Source organism: Euprymna scolopes, chromosome 42, assembly GCF_053919585.1.
Source record: "Euprymna scolopes isolate OS-2025 chromosome 42, ASM5391958v1, whole genome shotgun sequence".
Taxonomy (NCBI): Eukaryota; Metazoa; Mollusca; class Cephalopoda; order Sepiida; family Sepiolidae; genus Euprymna; species Euprymna scolopes.
Window position 1 is genome coordinate 39,579,996 of NC_136523.1, and position 17,877 is coordinate 39,597,872.

General features: G+C 32.5%; 1 protein-coding gene across 1 annotated transcript in view; it reads left to right on the forward strand.

The window, feature by feature from the left end:
• The window catches only part of LOC145267032 (uncharacterized), a 432,374-nt gene that overhangs the window by 74,043 nt on the left and 340,454 nt on the right, over positions 1 to 17,877 (forward strand). The gene's annotated exons all lie outside the window — the stretch shown is intronic.

The window sequence follows — 17,877 nt, forward strand, 5'->3', positions numbered from 1 at the left end:
ATAGGGATTCCCCCCTCCGCATTACTACGTCGATGTGACATGGTAAAAAAGAAATTAGTCAGGAAATTGTTTTTAAAATAAGTGAATCAAGAAGGGTCAAGATGTCAGAGAAATAAGATAAAAATTACATCGAGAAAAAACAAAAAAATAAATAACAAAATAAATAAAATAAAATAAAATAGAAGGGTTAGATTTGTTTGGTTTAAAAAGGATAGAATAAAATATAAGATAAAGTGTGCAAAGAAAATACAAAAAAAAAAAAAAAAAAATGTACTTAGCTAAAAATTAGATTTCGGTGTGGTGGAAAATGGATCTCTTCGACCACCATGCAGGTGCCGCTAAGCGAATTTTAACCTTACTGTGCCGGGTCATTGGGGTAGGGGGGCACACCTTACATTTGTGGTCGTTTAGTGAGAGCTTTCTCTTCTTTTTTAAGGAGAAGGAAAGGAAAGAGAACCAATATTCTGCTTATATATTTTGAATAGATCCTGAACTTCGTAACATTTAGATTTTACAACAGTAACTTGGCCAGGCATGAATTAAATTAAAAACTGGGCAATTAAGCTGAAAAGAAATATAGAAGCGAATACGCAATCTGAAATCAAGACAATTTCTTGTCTGAGATCTTTACCAGTAAAGAAAGTCCGTGCGCCTTTTTTTTCGTCTACGACTCATTTTTAGGCACAGTTAATAATTCGGGTGTTTATATGTCAAGCGGTCGACTTCATATTTAAATTAATCTATTTCAATGAGAGTAGATTATGCATAAAAAAGGAAAAAAGTTCTTCTGTCATCTAAATAAGCTAAATAGGGATTCCCCCCTCCGCATTACTACGTCGATGTGACATGGTAAAAAAGAAATTAGTCAGGAAATTGTTTTTAAAATAAGTGAATCAAGAAGGGTCAAGATGTCAGAGAAATAAGATAAAAATTACATCGAGAAAAAACAAAAAAATAAATAACAAAATAAATAAAATAAAATAAAATAGAAGGGTTAGATTTGTTTGGTTTAAAAAGGATAGAATAAAATATAAGATAAAGTGTGCAAAGAAAATACAAAAAAAAAAAAAAAAAAATGTACTTAGCTAAAAATTAGATTTCGGTGTGGTGGAAAATGGATCTCTTCGACCACCATGCAGGTGCCGCTAAGCGAATTTTAACCTTACTGTGCCGGGTCATTGGGGTAGGGGGGCACACCTTACATTTGTGGTCGTTTAGTGAGAGCTTTCTCTTCTTTTTTAAGGAGAAGGAAAGGAAAGAGAACCAATATTCTGCTTATATATTTTGAATAGATCCTGAACTTCGTAACATTTAGATTTTACAACAGTAACTTGGCCAGGCATGAATTAAATTAAAAACTGGGCAATTAAGCTGAAAAGAAATATAGAAGCGAATACGCAATCTGAAATCAAGACAATTTCTTGTCTGAGATCTTTACCAGTAAAGAAAGTCCGTGCGCCTTTTTTTTCGTCTACGACTCATTTTTAGGCACAGTTAATAATTCGGGTGTTTATATGTCAAGCGGTCGACTTCATATTTAAATTAATCTATTTCAATGAGAGTAGATTATGCATAAAAAAGGAAAAAAGTTCTTCTGTCATCTAAATAAGCTAAATAGGGATTCCCCCCTCCGCATTACTACGTCGATGTGACATGGTAAAAAAGAAATTAGTCAGGAAATTGTTTTTAAAATAAGTGAATCAAGAAGGGTCAAGATGTCAGAGAAATAAGATAAAAATTACATCGAGAAAAAACAAAAAAATAAATAACAAAATAAATAAAATAAAATAAAATAGAAGGGTTAGATTTGTTTGGTTTAAAAAGGATAGAATAAAATATAAGATAAAGTGTGCAAAGAAAATACAAAAAAAAAAAAAAAAAAATGTACTTAGCTAAAAATTAGATTTCGGTGTGGTGGAAAATGGATCTCTTCGACCACCATGCAGGTGCCGCTAAGCGAATTTTAACCTTACTGTGCCGGGTCATTGGGGTAGGGGGGCACACCTTACATTTGTGGTCGTTTAGTGAGAGCTTTCTCTTCTTTTTTAAGGAGAAGGAAAGGAAAGAGAACCAATATTCTGCTTATATATTTTGAATAGATCCTGAACTTCGTAACATTTAGATTTTACAACAGTAACTTGGCCAGGCATGAATTAAATTAAAAACTGGGCAATTAAGCTGAAAAGAAATATAGAAGCGAATACGCAATCTGAAATCAAGACAATTTCTTGTCTGAGATCTTTACCAGTAAAGAAAGTCCGTGCGCCTTTTTTTTCGTCTACGACTCATTTTTAGGCACAGTTAATAATTCGGGTGTTTATATGTCAAGCGGTCGACTTCATATTTAAATTAATCTATTTCAATGAGAGTAGATTATGCATAAAAAAGGAAAAAAGTTCTTCTGTCATCTAAATAAGCTAAATAGGGATTCCCCCCTCCGCATTACTACGTCGATGTGACATGGTAAAAAAGAAATTAGTCAGGAAATTGTTTTTAAAATAAGTGAATCAAGAAGGGTCAAGATGTCAGAGAAATAAGATAAAAATTACATCGAGAAAAAACAAAAAAATAAATAACAAAATAAATAAAATAAAATAAAATAGAAGGGTTAGATTTGTTTGGTTTAAAAAGGATAGAATAAAATATAAGATAAAGTGTGCAAAGAAAATACAAAAAAAAAAAAAAAAAAATGTACTTAGCTAAAAATTAGATTTCGGTGTGGTGGAAAATGGATCTCTTCGACCACCATGCAGGTGCCGCTAAGCGAATTTTAACCTTACTGTGCCGGGTCATTGGGGTAGGGGGGCACACCTTACATTTGTGGTCGTTTAGTGAGAGCTTTCTCTTCTTTTTTAAGGAGAAGGAAAGGAAAGAGAACCAATATTCTGCTTATATATTTTGAATAGATCCTGAACTTCGTAACATTTAGATTTTACAACAGTAACTTGGCCAGGCATGAATTAAATTAAAAACTGGGCAATTAAGCTGAAAAGAAATATAGAAGCGAATACGCAATCTGAAATCAAGACAATTTCTTGTCTGAGATCTTTACCAGTAAAGAAAGTCCGTGCGCCTTTTTTTTCGTCTACGACTCATTTTTAGGCACAGTTAATAATTCGGGTGTTTATATGTCAAGCGGTCGACTTCATATTTAAATTAATCTATTTCAATGAGAGTAGATTATGCATAAAAAAGGAAAAGTTCTTCTGTCATCTAAATAAGCTAAATAGGGATTCCCCCCTCCGCATTACTACGTCGATGTGACATGGTAAAAAAGAAATTAGTCAGGAAATTGTTTTTAAAATAAGTGAATCAAGAAGGGTCAAGATGTCAGAGAAATAAGATAAAAATTACATCGAGAAAAAACAAAAAAATAAATAACAAAATAAATAAAATAAAATAAAATAGAAGGGTTAGATTTGTTTGGTTTAAAAAGGATAGAATAAAATATAAGATAAAGTGTGCAAAGAAAATACAAAAAAAAAAAAAAAAAAATGTACTTAGCTAAAAATTAGATTTCGGTGTGGTGGAAAATGGATCTCTTCGACCACCATGCAGGTGCCGCTAAGCGAATTTTAACCTTACTGTGCCGGGTCATTGGGGTAGGGGGGCACACCTTACATTTGTGGTCGTTTAGTGAGAGCTTTCTCTTCTTTTTTAAGGAGAAGGAAAGGAAAGAGAACCAATATTCTGCTTATATATTTTGAATAGATCCTGAACTTCGTAACATTTAGATTTTACAACAGTAACTTGGCCAGGCATGAATTAAATTAAAAACTGGGCAATTAAGCTGAAAAGAAATATAGAAGCGAATACACAATCTGAAATCAAGACAATTTCTTGTCTGAGATCTTTACCAGTAAAGAAAGTCCGTGCGCCTTTTTTTTCGTCTACGACTCATTTTTAGGCACAGTTAATAATTCGGGTGTTTATATGTCAAGCGGTCGACTTCATATTTAAATTAATCTATTTCAATGAGAGTAGATTATGCATAAAAAAGGAAAAAAGTTCTTCTGTCATCTAAATAAGCTAAATAGGGATTCCCCCCTCCGCATTACTACGTCGATGTGACATGGTAAAAAAGAAATTAGTCAGGAAATTGTTTTTAAAATAAGTGAATCAAGAAGGGTCAAGATGTCAGAGAAATAAGATAAAAATTACATCGAGAAAAAACAAAAAAATAAATAACAAAATAAATAAAATAAAATAAAATAGAAGGGTTAGATTTGTTTGGTTTAAAAAGGATAGAATAAAATATAAGATAAAGTGTGCAAAGAAAATACAAAAAAAAAAAAAAAAAAATGTACTTAGCTAAAAATTAGATTTCGGTGTGGTGGAAAATGGATCTCTTCGACCACCATGCAGGTGCCGCTAAGCGAATTTTAACCTTACTGTGCCGGGTCATTGGGGTAGGGGGGCACACCTTACATTTGTGGTCGTTTAGTGAGAGCTTTCTCTTCTTTTTTAAGGAGAAGGAAAGGAAAGAGAACCAATATTCTGCTTATATATTTTGAATAGATCCTGAACTTCGTAACATTTAGATTTTACAACAGTAACTTGGCCAGGCATGAATTAAATTAAAAACTGGGCAATTAAGCTGAAAAGAAATATAGAAGCGAATACGCAATCTGAAATCAAGACAATTTCTTGTCTGAGATCTTTACCAGTAAAGAAAGTCCGTGCGCCTTTTTTTTCGTCTACGACTCATTTTTAGGCACAGTTAATAATTCGGGTGTTTATATGTCAAGCGGTCGACTTCATATTTAAATTAATCTATTTCAATGAGAGTAGATTATGCATAAAAAAGGAAAAAAGTTCTTCTGTCATCTAAATAAGCTAAATAGGGATTCCCCCCTCCGCATTACTACGTCGATGTGACATGGTAAAAAAGAAATTAGTCAGGAAATTGTTTTTAAAATAAGTGAATCAAGAAGGGTCAAGATGTCAGAGAAATAAGATAAAAATTACATCGAGAAAAAACAAAAAAATAAATAACAAAATAAATAAAATAAAATAAAATAGAAGGGTTAGATTTGTTTGGTTTAAAAAGGATAGAATAAAATATAAGATAAAGTGTGCAAAGAAAATACAAAAAAAAAAAAAAAAAAATGTACTTAGCTAAAAATTAGATTTCGGTGTGGTGGAAAATGGATCTCTTCGACCACCATGCAGGTGCCGCTAAGCGAATTTTAACCTTACTGTGCCGGGTCATTGGGGTAGGGGGGCACACCTTACATTTGTGGTCGTTTAGTGAGAGCTTTCTCTTCTTTTTTAAGGAGAAGGAAAGGAAAGAGAACCAATATTCTGCTTATATATTTTGAATAGATCCTGAACTTCGTAACATTTAGATTTTACAACAGTAACTTGGCCAGGCATGAATTAAATTAAAAACTGGGCAATTAAGCTGAAAAGAAATATAGAAGCGAATACGCAATCTGAAATCAAGACAATTTCTTGTCTGAGATCTTTACCAGTAAAGAAAGTCCGTGCGCCTTTTTTTTCGTCTACGACTCATTTTTAGGCACAGTTAATAATTCGGGTGTTTATATGTCAAGCGGTCGACTTCATATTTAAATTAATCTATTTCAATGAGAGTAGATTATGCATAAAAAAGGAAAAAAGTTCTTCTGTCATCTAAATAAGCTAAATAGGGATTCCCCCCTCCGCATTACTACGTCGATGTGACATGGTAAAAAAGAAATTAGTCAGGAAATTGTTTTTAAAATAAGTGAATCAAGAAGGGTCAAGATGTCAGAGAAATAAGATAAAAATTACATCGAGAAAAAACAAAAAAATAAATAACAAAATAAATAAAATAAAATAAAATAGAAGGGTTAGATTTGTTTGGTTTAAAAAGGATAGAATAAAATATAAGATAAAGTGTGCAAAGAAAATACAAAAAAAAAAAAAAAAAAAATGTACTTAGCTAAAAATTAGATTTCGGTGTGGTGGAAAATGGATCTCTTCGACCACCATGCAGGTGCCGCTAAGCGAATTTTAACCTTACTGTGCCGGGTCATTGGGGTAGGGGGGCACACCTTACATTTGTGGTCGTTTAGTGAGAGCTTTCTCTTCTTTTTTAAGGAGAAGGAAAGGAAAGAGAACCAATATTCTGCTTATATATTTTGAATAGATCCTGAACTTCGTAACATTTAGATTTTACAACAGTAACTTGGCCAGGCATGAATTAAATTAAAAACTGGGCAATTAAGCTGAAAAGAAATATAGAAGCGAATACGCAATCTGAAATCAAGACAATTTCTTGTCTGAGATCTTTACCAGTAAAGAAAGTCCGTGCGCCTTTTTTTTCGTCTACGACTCATTTTTAGGCACAGTTAATAATTCGGGTGTTTATATGTCAAGCGGTCGACTTCATATTTAAATTAATCTATTTCAATGAGAGTAGATTATGCATAAAAAAGGAAAAAAGTTCTTCTGTCATCTAAATAAGCTAAATAGGGATTCCCCCCTCCGCATTACTACGTCGATGTGACATGGTAAAAAAGAAATTAGTCAGGAAATTGTTTTTAAAATAAGTGAATCAAGAAGGGTCAAGATGTCAGAGAAATAAGATAAAAATTACATCGAGAAAAAACAAAAAAATAAATAACAAAATAAATAAAATAAAATAAAATAGAAGGGTTAGATTTGTTTGGTTTAAAAAGGATAGAATAAAATATAAGATAAAGTGTGCAAAGAAAATACAAAAAAAAAAAAAAAAAAATGTACTTAGCTAAAAATTAGATTTCGGTGTGGTGGAAAATGGATCTCTTCGACCACCATGCAGGTGCCGCTAAGCGAATTTTAACCTTACTGTGCCGGGTCATTGGGGTAGGGGGGCACACCTTACATTTGTGGTCGTTTAGTGAGAGCTTTCTCTTCTTTTTTAAGGAGAAGGAAAGGAAAGAGAACCAATATTCTGCTTATATATTTTGAATAGATCCTGAACTTCGTAACATTTAGATTTTACAACAGTAACTTGGCCAGGCATGAATTAAATTAAAAACTGGGCAATTAAGCTGAAAAGAAATATAGAAGCGAATACGCAATCTGAAATCAAGACAATTTCTTGTCTGAGATCTTTACCAGTAAAGAAAGTCCGTGCGCCTTTTTTTTCGTCTACGACTCATTTTTAGGCACAGTTAATAATTCGGGTGTTTATATGTCAAGCGGTCGACTTCATATTTAAATTAATCTATTTCAATGAGAGTAGATTATGCATAAAAAAGGAAAAAAGTTCTTCTGTCATCTAAATAAGCTAAATAGGGATTCCCCCCTCCGCATTACTACGTCGATGTGACATGGTAAAAAAGAAATTAGTCAGGAAATTGTTTTTAAAATAAGTGAATCAAGAAGGGTCAAGATGTCAGAGAAATAAGATAAAAATTACATCGAGAAAAAACAAAAAAATAAATAACAAAATAAATAAAATAAAATAAAATAGAAGGGTTAGATTTGTTTGGTTTAAAAAGGATAGAATAAAATATAAGATAAAGTGTGCAAAGAAAATACAAAAAAAAAAAAAAAAAAATGTACTTAGCTAAAAATTAGATTTCGGTGTGGTGGAAAATGGATCTCTTCGACCACCATGCAGGTGCCGCTAAGCGAATTTTAACCTTACTGTGCCGGGTCATTGGGGTAGGGGGGCACACCTTACATTTGTGGTCGTTTAGTGAGAGCTTTCTCTTCTTTTTTAAGGAGAAGGAAAGGAAAGAGAACCAATATTCTGCTTATATATTTTGAATAGATCCTGAACTTCGTAACATTTAGATTTTACAACAGTAACTTGGCCAGGCATGAATTAAATTAAAAACTGGGCAATTAAGCTGAAAAGAAATATAGAAGCGAATACGCAATCTGAAATCAAGACAATTTCTTGTCTGAGATCTTTACCAGTAAAGAAAGTCCGTGCGCCTTTTTTTTCGTCTACGACTCATTTTTAGGCACAGTTAATAATTCGGGTGTTTATATGTCAAGCGGTCGACTTCATATTTAAATTAATCTATTTCAATGAGAGTAGATTATGCATAAAAAAGGAAAAAAGTTCTTCTGTCATCTAAATAAGCTAAATAGGGATTCCCCCCTCCGCATTACTACGTCGATGTGACATGGTAAAAAAGAAATTAGTCAGGAAATTGTTTTTAAAATAAGTGAATCAAGAAGGGTCAAGATGTCAGAGAAATAAGATAAAAATTACATCGAGAAAAAACAAAAAAATAAATAACAAAATAAATAAAATAAAATAAAATAGAAGGGTTAGATTTGTTTGGTTTAAAAAGGATAGAATAAAATATAAGATAAAGTGTGCAAAGAAAATACAAAAAAAAAAAAAAAAAAATGTACTTAGCTAAAAATTAGATTTCGGTGTGGTGGAAAATGGATCTCTTCGACCACCATGCAGGTGCCGCTAAGCGAATTTTAACCTTACTGTGCCGGGTCATTGGGGTAGGGGGGCACACCTTACATTTGTGGTCGTTTAGTGAGAGCTTTCTCTTCTTTTTTAAGGAGAAGGAAAGGAAAGAGAACCAATATTCTGCTTATATATTTTGAATAGATCCTGAACTTCGTAACATTTAGATTTTACAACAGTAACTTGGCCAGGCATGAATTAAATTAAAAACTGGGCAATTAAGCTGAAAAGAAATATAGAAGCGAATACGCAATCTGAAATCAAGACAATTTCTTGTCTGAGATCTTTACCAGTAAAGAAAGTCCGTGCGCCTTTTTTTTCGTCTACGACTCATTTTTAGGCACAGTTAATAATTCGGGTGTTTATATGTCAAGCGGTCGACTTCATATTTAAATTAATCTATTTCAATGAGAGTAGATTATGCATAAAAAAGGAAAAAAGTTCTTCTGTCATCTAAATAAGCTAAATAGGGATTCCCCCCTCCGCATTACTACGTCGATGTGACATGGTAAAAAAGAAATTAGTCAGGAAATTGTTTTTAAAATAAGTGAATCAAGAAGGGTCAAGATGTCAGAGAAATAAGATAAAAATTACATCGAGAAAAAACAAAAAAATAAATAACAAAATAAATAAAATAAAATAAAATAGAAGGGTTAGATTTGTTTGGTTTAAAAAGGATAGAATAAAATATAAGATAAAGTGTGCAAAGAAAATACAAAAAAAAAAAAAAAAAAATGTACTTAGCTAAAAATTAGATTTCGGTGTGGTGGAAAATGGATCTCTTCGACCACCATGCAGGTGCCGCTAAGCGAATTTTAACCTTACTGTGCCGGGTCATTGGGGTAGGGGGGCACACCTTACATTTGTGGTCGTTTAGTGAGAGCTTTCTCTTCTTTTTTAAGGAGAAGGAAAGGAAAGAGAACCAATATTCTGCTTATATATTTTGAATAGATCCTGAACTTCGTAACATTTAGATTTTACAACAGTAACTTGGCCAGGCATGAATTAAATTAAAAACTGGGCAATTAAGCTGAAAAGAAATATAGAAGCGAATACGCAATCTGAAATCAAGACAATTTCTTGTCTGAGATCTTTACCAGTAAAGAAAGTCCGTGCGCCTTTTTTTTCGTCTACGACTCATTTTTAGGCACAGTTAATAATTCGGGTGTTTATATGTCAAGCGGTCGACTTCATATTTAAATTAATCTATTTCAATGAGAGTAGATTATGCATAAAAAAGGAAAAAAGTTCTTCTGTCATCTAAATAAGCTAAATAGGGATTCCCCCCTCCGCATTACTACGTCGATGTGACATGGTAAAAAAGAAATTAGTCAGGAAATTGTTTTTAAAATAAGTGAATCAAGAAGGGTCAAGATGTCAGAGAAATAAGATAAAAATTACATCGAGAAAAAACAAAAAAATAAATAACAAAATAAATAAAATAAAATAAAATAGAAGGGTTAGATTTGTTTGGTTTAAAAAGGATAGAATAAAATATAAGATAAAGTGTGCAAAGAAAATACAAAAAAAAAAAAAAAAAATGTACTTAGCTAAAAATTAGATTTCGGTGTGGTGGAAAATGGATCTCTTCGACCACCATGCAGGTGCCGCTAAGCGAATTTTAACCTTACTGTGCCGGGTCATTGGGGTAGGGGGGCACACCTTACATTTGTGGTCGTTTAGTGAGAGCTTTCTCTTCTTTTTTAAGGAGAAGGAAAGGAAAGAGAACCAATATTCTGCTTATATATTTTGAATAGATCCTGAACTTCGTAACATTTAGATTTTACAACAGTAACTTGGCCAGGCATGAATTAAATTAAAAACTGGGCAATTAAGCTGAAAAGAAATATAGAAGCGAATACGCAATCTGAAATCAAGACAATTTCTTGTCTGAGATCTTTACCAGTAAAGAAAGTCCGTGCGCCTTTTTTTTCGTCTACGACTCATTTTTAGGCACAGTTAATAATTCGGGTGTTTATATGTCAAGCGGTCGACTTCATATTTAAATTAATCTATTTCAATGAGAGTAGATTATGCATAAAAAAGGAAAAAAGTTCTTCTGTCATCTAAATAAGCTAAATAGGGATTCCCCCCTCCGCATTACTACGTCGATGTGACATGGTAAAAAAGAAATTAGTCAGGAAATTGTTTTTAAAATAAGTGAATCAAGAAGGGTCAAGATGTCAGAGAAATAAGATAAAAATTACATCGAGAAAAAACAAAAAAATAAATAACAAAATAAATAAAATAAAATAAAATAGAAGGGTTAGATTTGTTTGGTTTAAAAAGGATAGAATAAAATATAAGATAAAGTGTGCAAAGAAAATACAAAAAAAAAAAAAAAAAAATGTACTTAGCTAAAAATTAGATTTCGGTGTGGTGGAAAATGGATCTCTTCGACCACCATGCAGGTGCCGCTAAGCGAATTTTAACCTTACTGTGCCGGGTCATTGGGGTAGGGGGGCACACCTTACATTTGTGGTCGTTTAGTGAGAGCTTTCTCTTCTTTTTTAAGGAGAAGGAAAGGAAAGAGAACCAATATTCTGCTTATATATTTTGAATAGATCCTGAACTTCGTAACATTTAGATTTTACAACAGTAACTTGGCCAGGCATGAATTAAATTAAAAACTGGGCAATTAAGCTGAAAAGAAATATAGAAGCGAATACGCAATCTGAAATCAAGACAATTTCTTGTCTGAGATCTTTACCAGTAAAGAAAGTCCGTGCGCCTTTTTTTTCGTCTACGACTCATTTTTAGGCACAGTTAATAATTCGGGTGTTTATATGTCAAGCGGTCGACTTCATATTTAAATTAATCTATTTCAATGAGAGTAGATTATGCATAAAAAAGGAAAAAAGTTCTTCTGTCATCTAAATAAGCTAAATAGGGATTCCCCCCTCCGCATTACTACGTCGATGTGACATGGTAAAAAAGAAATTAGTCAGGAAATTGTTTTTAAAATAAGTGAATCAAGAAGGGTCAAGATGTCAGAGAAATAAGATAAAAATTACATCGAGAAAAAACAAAAAAATAAATAACAAAATAAATAAAATAAAATAAAATAGAAGGGTTAGATTTGTTTGGTTTAAAAAGGATAGAATAAAATATAAGATAAAGTGTGCAAAGAAAATACAAAAAAAAAAAAAAAAAATGTACTTAGCTAAAAATTAGATTTCGGTGTGGTGGAAAATGGATCTCTTCGACCACCATGCAGGTGCCGCTAAGCGAATTTTAACCTTACTGTGCCGGGTCATTGGGGTAGGGGGGCACACCTTACATTTGTGGTCGTTTAGTGAGAGCTTTCTCTTCTTTTTTAAGGAGAAGGAAAGGAAAGAGAACCAATATTCTGCTTATATATTTTGAATAGATCCTGAACTTCGTAACATTTAGATTTTACAACAGTAACTTGGCCAGGCATGAATTAAATTAAAAACTGGGCAATTAAGCTGAAAAGAAATATAGAAGCGAATACGCAATCTGAAATCAAGACAATTTCTTGTCTGAGATCTTTACCAGTAAAGAAAGTCCGTGCGCCTTTTTTTTCGTCTACGACTCATTTTTAGGCACAGTTAATAATTCGGGTGTTTATATGTCAAGCGGTCGACTTCATATTTAAATTAATCTATTTCAATGAGAGTAGATTATGCATAAAAAAGGAAAAAAGTTCTTCTGTCATCTAAATAAGCTAAATAGGGATTCCCCCCTCCGCATTACTACGTCGATGTGACATGGTAAAAAAGAAATTAGTCAGGAAATTGTTTTTAAAATAAGTGAATCAAGAAGGGTCAAGATGTCAGAGAAATAAGATAAAAATTACATCGAGAAAAAACAAAAAAATAAATAACAAAATAAATAAAATAAAATAAAATAGAAGGGTTAGATTTGTTTGGTTTAAAAAGGATAGAATAAAATATAAGATAAAGTGTGCAAAGAAAATACAAAAAAAAAAAAAAAAAAAATGTACTTAGCTAAAAATTAGATTTCGGTGTGGTGGAAAATGGATCTCTTCGACCACCATGCAGGTGCCGCTAAGCGAATTTTAACCTTACTGTGCCGGGTCATTGGGGTAGGGGGGCACACCTTACATTTGTGGTCGTTTAGTGAGAGCTTTCTCTTCTTTTTTAAGGAGAAGGAAAGGAAAGAGAACCAATATTCTGCTTATATATTTTGAATAGATCCTGAACTTCGTAACATTTAGATTTTACAACAGTAACTTGGCCAGGCATGAATTAAATTAAAAACTGGGCAATTAAGCTGAAAAGAAATATAGAAGCGAATACGCAATCTGAAATCAAGACAATTTCTTGTCTGAGATCTTTACCAGTAAAGAAAGTCCGTGCGCCTTTTTTTTCGTCTACGACTCATTTTTAGGCACAGTTAATAATTCGGGTGTTTATATGTCAAGCGGTCGACTTCATATTTAAATTAATCTATTTCAATGAGAGTAGATTATGCATAAAAAAGGAAAAAAGTTCTTCTGTCATCTAAATAAGCTAAATAGGGATTCCCCCCTCCGCATTACTACGTCGATGTGACATGGTAAAAAAGAAATTAGTCAGGAAATTGTTTTTAAAATAAGTGAATCAAGAAGGGTCAAGATGTCAGAGAAATAAGATAAAAATTACATCGAGAAAAAACAAAAAAATAAATAACAAAATAAATAAAATAAAATAAAATAGAAGGGTTAGATTTGTTTGGTTTAAAAAGGATAGAATAAAATATAAGATAAAGTGTGCAAAGAAAATACAAAAAAAAAAAAAAAAAAATGTACTTAGCTAAAAATTAGATTTCGGTGTGGTGGAAAATGGATCTCTTCGACCACCATGCAGGTGCCGCTAAGCGAATTTTAACCTTACTGTGCCGGGTCATTGGGGTAGGGGGGCACACCTTACATTTGTGGTCGTTTAGTGAGAGCTTTCTCTTCTTTTTTAAGGAGAAGGAAAGGAAAGAGAACCAATATTCTGCTTATATATTTTGAATAGATCCTGAACTTCGTAACATTTAGATTTTACAACAGTAACTTGGCCAGGCATGAATTAAATTAAAAACTGGGCAATTAAGCTGAAAAGAAATATAGAAGCGAATACGCAATCTGAAATCAAGACAATTTCTTGTCTGAGATCTTTACCAGTAAAGAAAGTCCGTGCGCCTTTTTTTTCGTCTACGACTCATTTTTAGGCACAGTTAATAATTCGGGTGTTTATATGTCAAGCGGTCGACTTCATATTTAAATTAATCTATTTCAATGAGAGTAGATTATGCATAAAAAAGGAAAAAAGTTCTTCTGTCATCTAAATAAGCTAAATAGGGATTCCCCCCTCCGCATTACTACGTCGATGTGACATGGTAAAAAAGAAATTAGTCAGGAAATTGTTTTTAAAATAAGTGAATCAAGAAGGGTCAAGATGTCAGAGAAATAAGATAAAAATTACATCGAGAAAAAACAAAAAAATAAATAACAAAATAAATAAAATAAAATAAAATAGAAGGGTTAGATTTGTTTGGTTTAAAAAGGATAGAATAAAATATAAGATAAAGTGTGCAAAGAAAATACAAAAAAAAAAAAAAAAAAATGTACTTAGCTAAAAATTAGATTTCGGTGTGGTGGAAAATGGATCTCTTCGACCACCATGCAGGTGCCGCTAAGCGAATTTTAACCTTACTGTGCCGGGTCATTGGGGTAGGGGGGCACACCTTACATTTGTGGTCGTTTAGTGAGAGCTTTCTCTTCTTTTTTAAGGAGAAGGAAAGGAAAGAGAACCAATATTCTGCTTATATATTTTGAATAGATCCTGAACTTCGTAACATTTAGATTTTACAACAGTAACTTGGCCAGGCATGAATTAAATTAAAAACTGGGCAATTAAGCTGAAAAGAAATATAGAAGCGAATACGCAATCTGAAATCAAGACAATTTCTTGTCTGAGATCTTTACCAGTAAAGAAAGTCCGTGCGCCTTTTTTTTCGTCTACGACTCATTTTTAGGCACAGTTAATAATTCGGGTGTTTATATGTCAAGCGGTCGACTTCATATTTAAATTAATCTATTTCAATGAGAGTAGATTATGCATAAAAAAGGAAAAAAGTTCTTCTGTCATCTAAATAAGCTAAATAGGGATTCCCCCCTCCGCATTACTACGTCGATGTGACATGGTAAAAAAGAAATTAGTCAGGAAATTGTTTTTAAAATAAGTGAATCAAGAAGGGTCAAGATGTCAGAGAAATAAGATAAAAATTACATCGAGAAAAAACAAAAAAATAAATAACAAAATAAATAAAATAAAATAAAATAGAAGGGTTAGATTTGTTTGGTTTAAAAAGGATAGAATAAAATATAAGATAAAGTGTGCAAAGAAAATACAAAAAAAAAAAAAAAAAAATGTACTTAGCTAAAAATTAGATTTCGGTGTGGTGGAAAATGGATCTCTTCGACCACCATGCAGGTGCCGCTAAGCGAATTTTAACCTTACTGTGCCGGGTCATTGGGGTAGGGGGGCACACCTTACATTTGTGGTCGTTTAGTGAGAGCTTTCTCTTCTTTTTTAAGGAGAAGGAAAGGAAAGAGAACCAATATTCTGCTTATATATTTTGAATAGATCCTGAACTTCGTAACATTTAGATTTTACAACAGTAACTTGGCCAGGCATGAATTAAATTAAAAACTGGGCAATTAAGCTGAAAAGAAATATAGAAGCGAATACGCAATCTGAAATCAAGACAATTTCTTGTCTGAGATCTTTACCAGTAAAGAAAGTCCGTGCGCCTTTTTTTTCGTCTACGACTCATTTTTAGGCACAGTTAATAATTCGGGTGTTTATATGTCAAGCGGTCGACTTCATATTTAAATTAATCTATTTCAATGAGAGTAGATTATGCATAAAAAAGGAAAAAAGTTCTTCTGTCATCTAAATAAGCTAAATAGGGATTCCCCCCTCCGCATTACTACGTCGATGTGACATGGTAAAAAAGAAATTAGTCAGGAAATTGTTTTTAAAATAAGTGAATCAAGAAGGGTCAAGATGTCAGAGAAATAAGATAAAAATTACATCGAGAAAAAACAAAAAAATAAATAACAAAATAAATAAAATAAAATAAAATAGAAGGGTTAGATTTGTTTGGTTTAAAAAGGATAGAATAAAATATAAGATAAAGTGTGCAAAGAAAATACAAAAAAAAAAAAAAAAAAATGTACTTAGCTAAAAATTAGATTTCGGTGTGGTGGAAAATGGATCTCTTCGACCACCATGCAGGTGCCGCTAAGCGAATTTTAACCTTACTGTGCCGGGTCATTGGGGTAGGGGGGCACACCTTACATTTGTGGTCGTTTAGTGAGAGCTTTCTCTTCTTTTTTAAGGAGAAGGAAAGGAAAGAGAACCAATATTCTGCTTATATATTTTGAATAGATCCTGAACTTCGTAACATTTAGATTTTACAACAGTAACTTGGCCAGGCATGAATTAAATTAAAAACTGGGCAATTAAGCTGAAAAGAAATATAGAAGCGAATACGCAATCTGAAATCAAGACAATTTCTTGTCTGAGATCTTTACCAGTAAAGAAAGTCCGTGCGCCTTTTTTTTCGTCTACGACTCATTTTTAGGCACAGTTAATAATTCGGGTGTTTATATGTCAAGCGGTCGACTTCATATTTAAATTAATCTATTTCAATGAGAGTAGATTATGCATAAAAAAGGAAAAAAGTTCTTCTGTCATCTAAATAAGCTAAATAGGGATTCCCCCCTCCGCATTACTACGTCGATGTGACATGGTAAAAAAGAAATTAGTCAGGAAATTGTTTTTAAAATAAGTGAATCAAGAAGGGTCAAGATGTCAGAGAAATAAGATAAAAATTACATCGAGAAAAAACAAAAAAATAAATAACAAAATAAATAAAATAAAATAAAATAGAAGGGTTAGATTTGTTTGGTTTAAAAAGGATAGAATAAAATATAAGATAAAGTGTGCAAAGAAAATACAAAAAAAAAAAAAAAAAAAATGTACTTAGCTAAAAATTAGATTTCGGTGTGGTGGAAAATGGATCTCTTCGACCACCATGCAGGTGCCGCTAAGCGAATTTTAACCTTACTGTGCCGGGTCATTGGGGTAGGGGGGCACACCTTACATTTGTGGTCGTTTAGTGAGAGCTTTCTCTTCTTTTTTAAGGAGAAGGAAAGGAAAGAGAACCAATATTCTGCTTATATATTTTGAATAGATCCTGAACTTCGTAACATTTAGATTTTACAACAGTAACTTGGCCAGGCATGAATTAAATTAAAAACTGGGCAATTAAGCTGAAAAGAAATATAGAAGCGAATACGCAATCTGAAATCAAGACAATTTCTTGTCTGAGATCTTTACCAGTAAAGAAAGTCCGTGCGCCTTTTTTTTCGTCTACGACTCATTTTTAGGCACAGTTAATAATTCGGGTGTTTATATGTCAAGCGGTCGACTTCATATTTAAATTAATCTATTTCAATGAGAGTAGATTATGCATAAAGGAAAAAAGTTCTTCTGTCATCTAAATAAGCTAAATAGGGATTCCCCCCTCCGCATTACTACGTCGATGTGACATGGTAAAAAAGAAATTAGTCAGGAAATTGTTTTTAAAATAAGTGAATCAAGAAGGGTCAAGATGTCAGAGAAATAAGATAAAAATTACATCGAGAAAAAACAAAAAAATAAATAACAAAATAAATAAAATAAAATAAAATAGAAGGGTTAGATTTGTTTGGTTTAAAAAGGATAGAATAAAATATAAGATAAAGTGTGCAAAGAAAATACAAAAAAAAAAAAAAAAAAAATGTACTTAGCTAAAAATTAGATTTCGGTGTGGTGGAAAATGGATCTCTTCGACCACCATGCAGGTGCCGCTAAGCGAATTTTAACCTTACTGTGCCGGGTCATTGGGGTAGGGGGGCACACCTTACATTTGTGGTCGTTTAGTGAGAGCTTTCTCTTCTTTTTTAAGGAGAAGGAAAGGAAAGAGAACCAATATTCTGCTTATATATTTTGAATAGATCCTGAACTTCGTAACATTTAGATTTTACAACAGTAACTTGGCCAGGCATGAATTAAATTAAAAACTGGGCAATTAAGCTGAAAAGAAATATAGAAGCGAATACGCAATCTGAAATCAAGACAATTTCTTGTCTGAGATCTTTACCAGTAAAGAAAGTCCGTGCGCCTTTTTTTTCGTCTACGACTCATTTTTAGGCACAGTTAATAATTCGGGTGTTTATATGTCAAGCGGTCGACTTCATATTTAAATTAATCTATTTCAATGAGAGTAGATTATGCATAAAAAAGGAAAAAAGTTCTTCTGTCATCTAAATAAGCTAAATAGGGATTCCCCCCTCCGCATTACTACGTCGATGTGACATGGTAAAAAAGAAATTAGTCAGGAAATTGTTTTTAAAATAAGTGAATCAAGAAGGGTCAAGATGTCAGAGAAATAAGATAAAAATT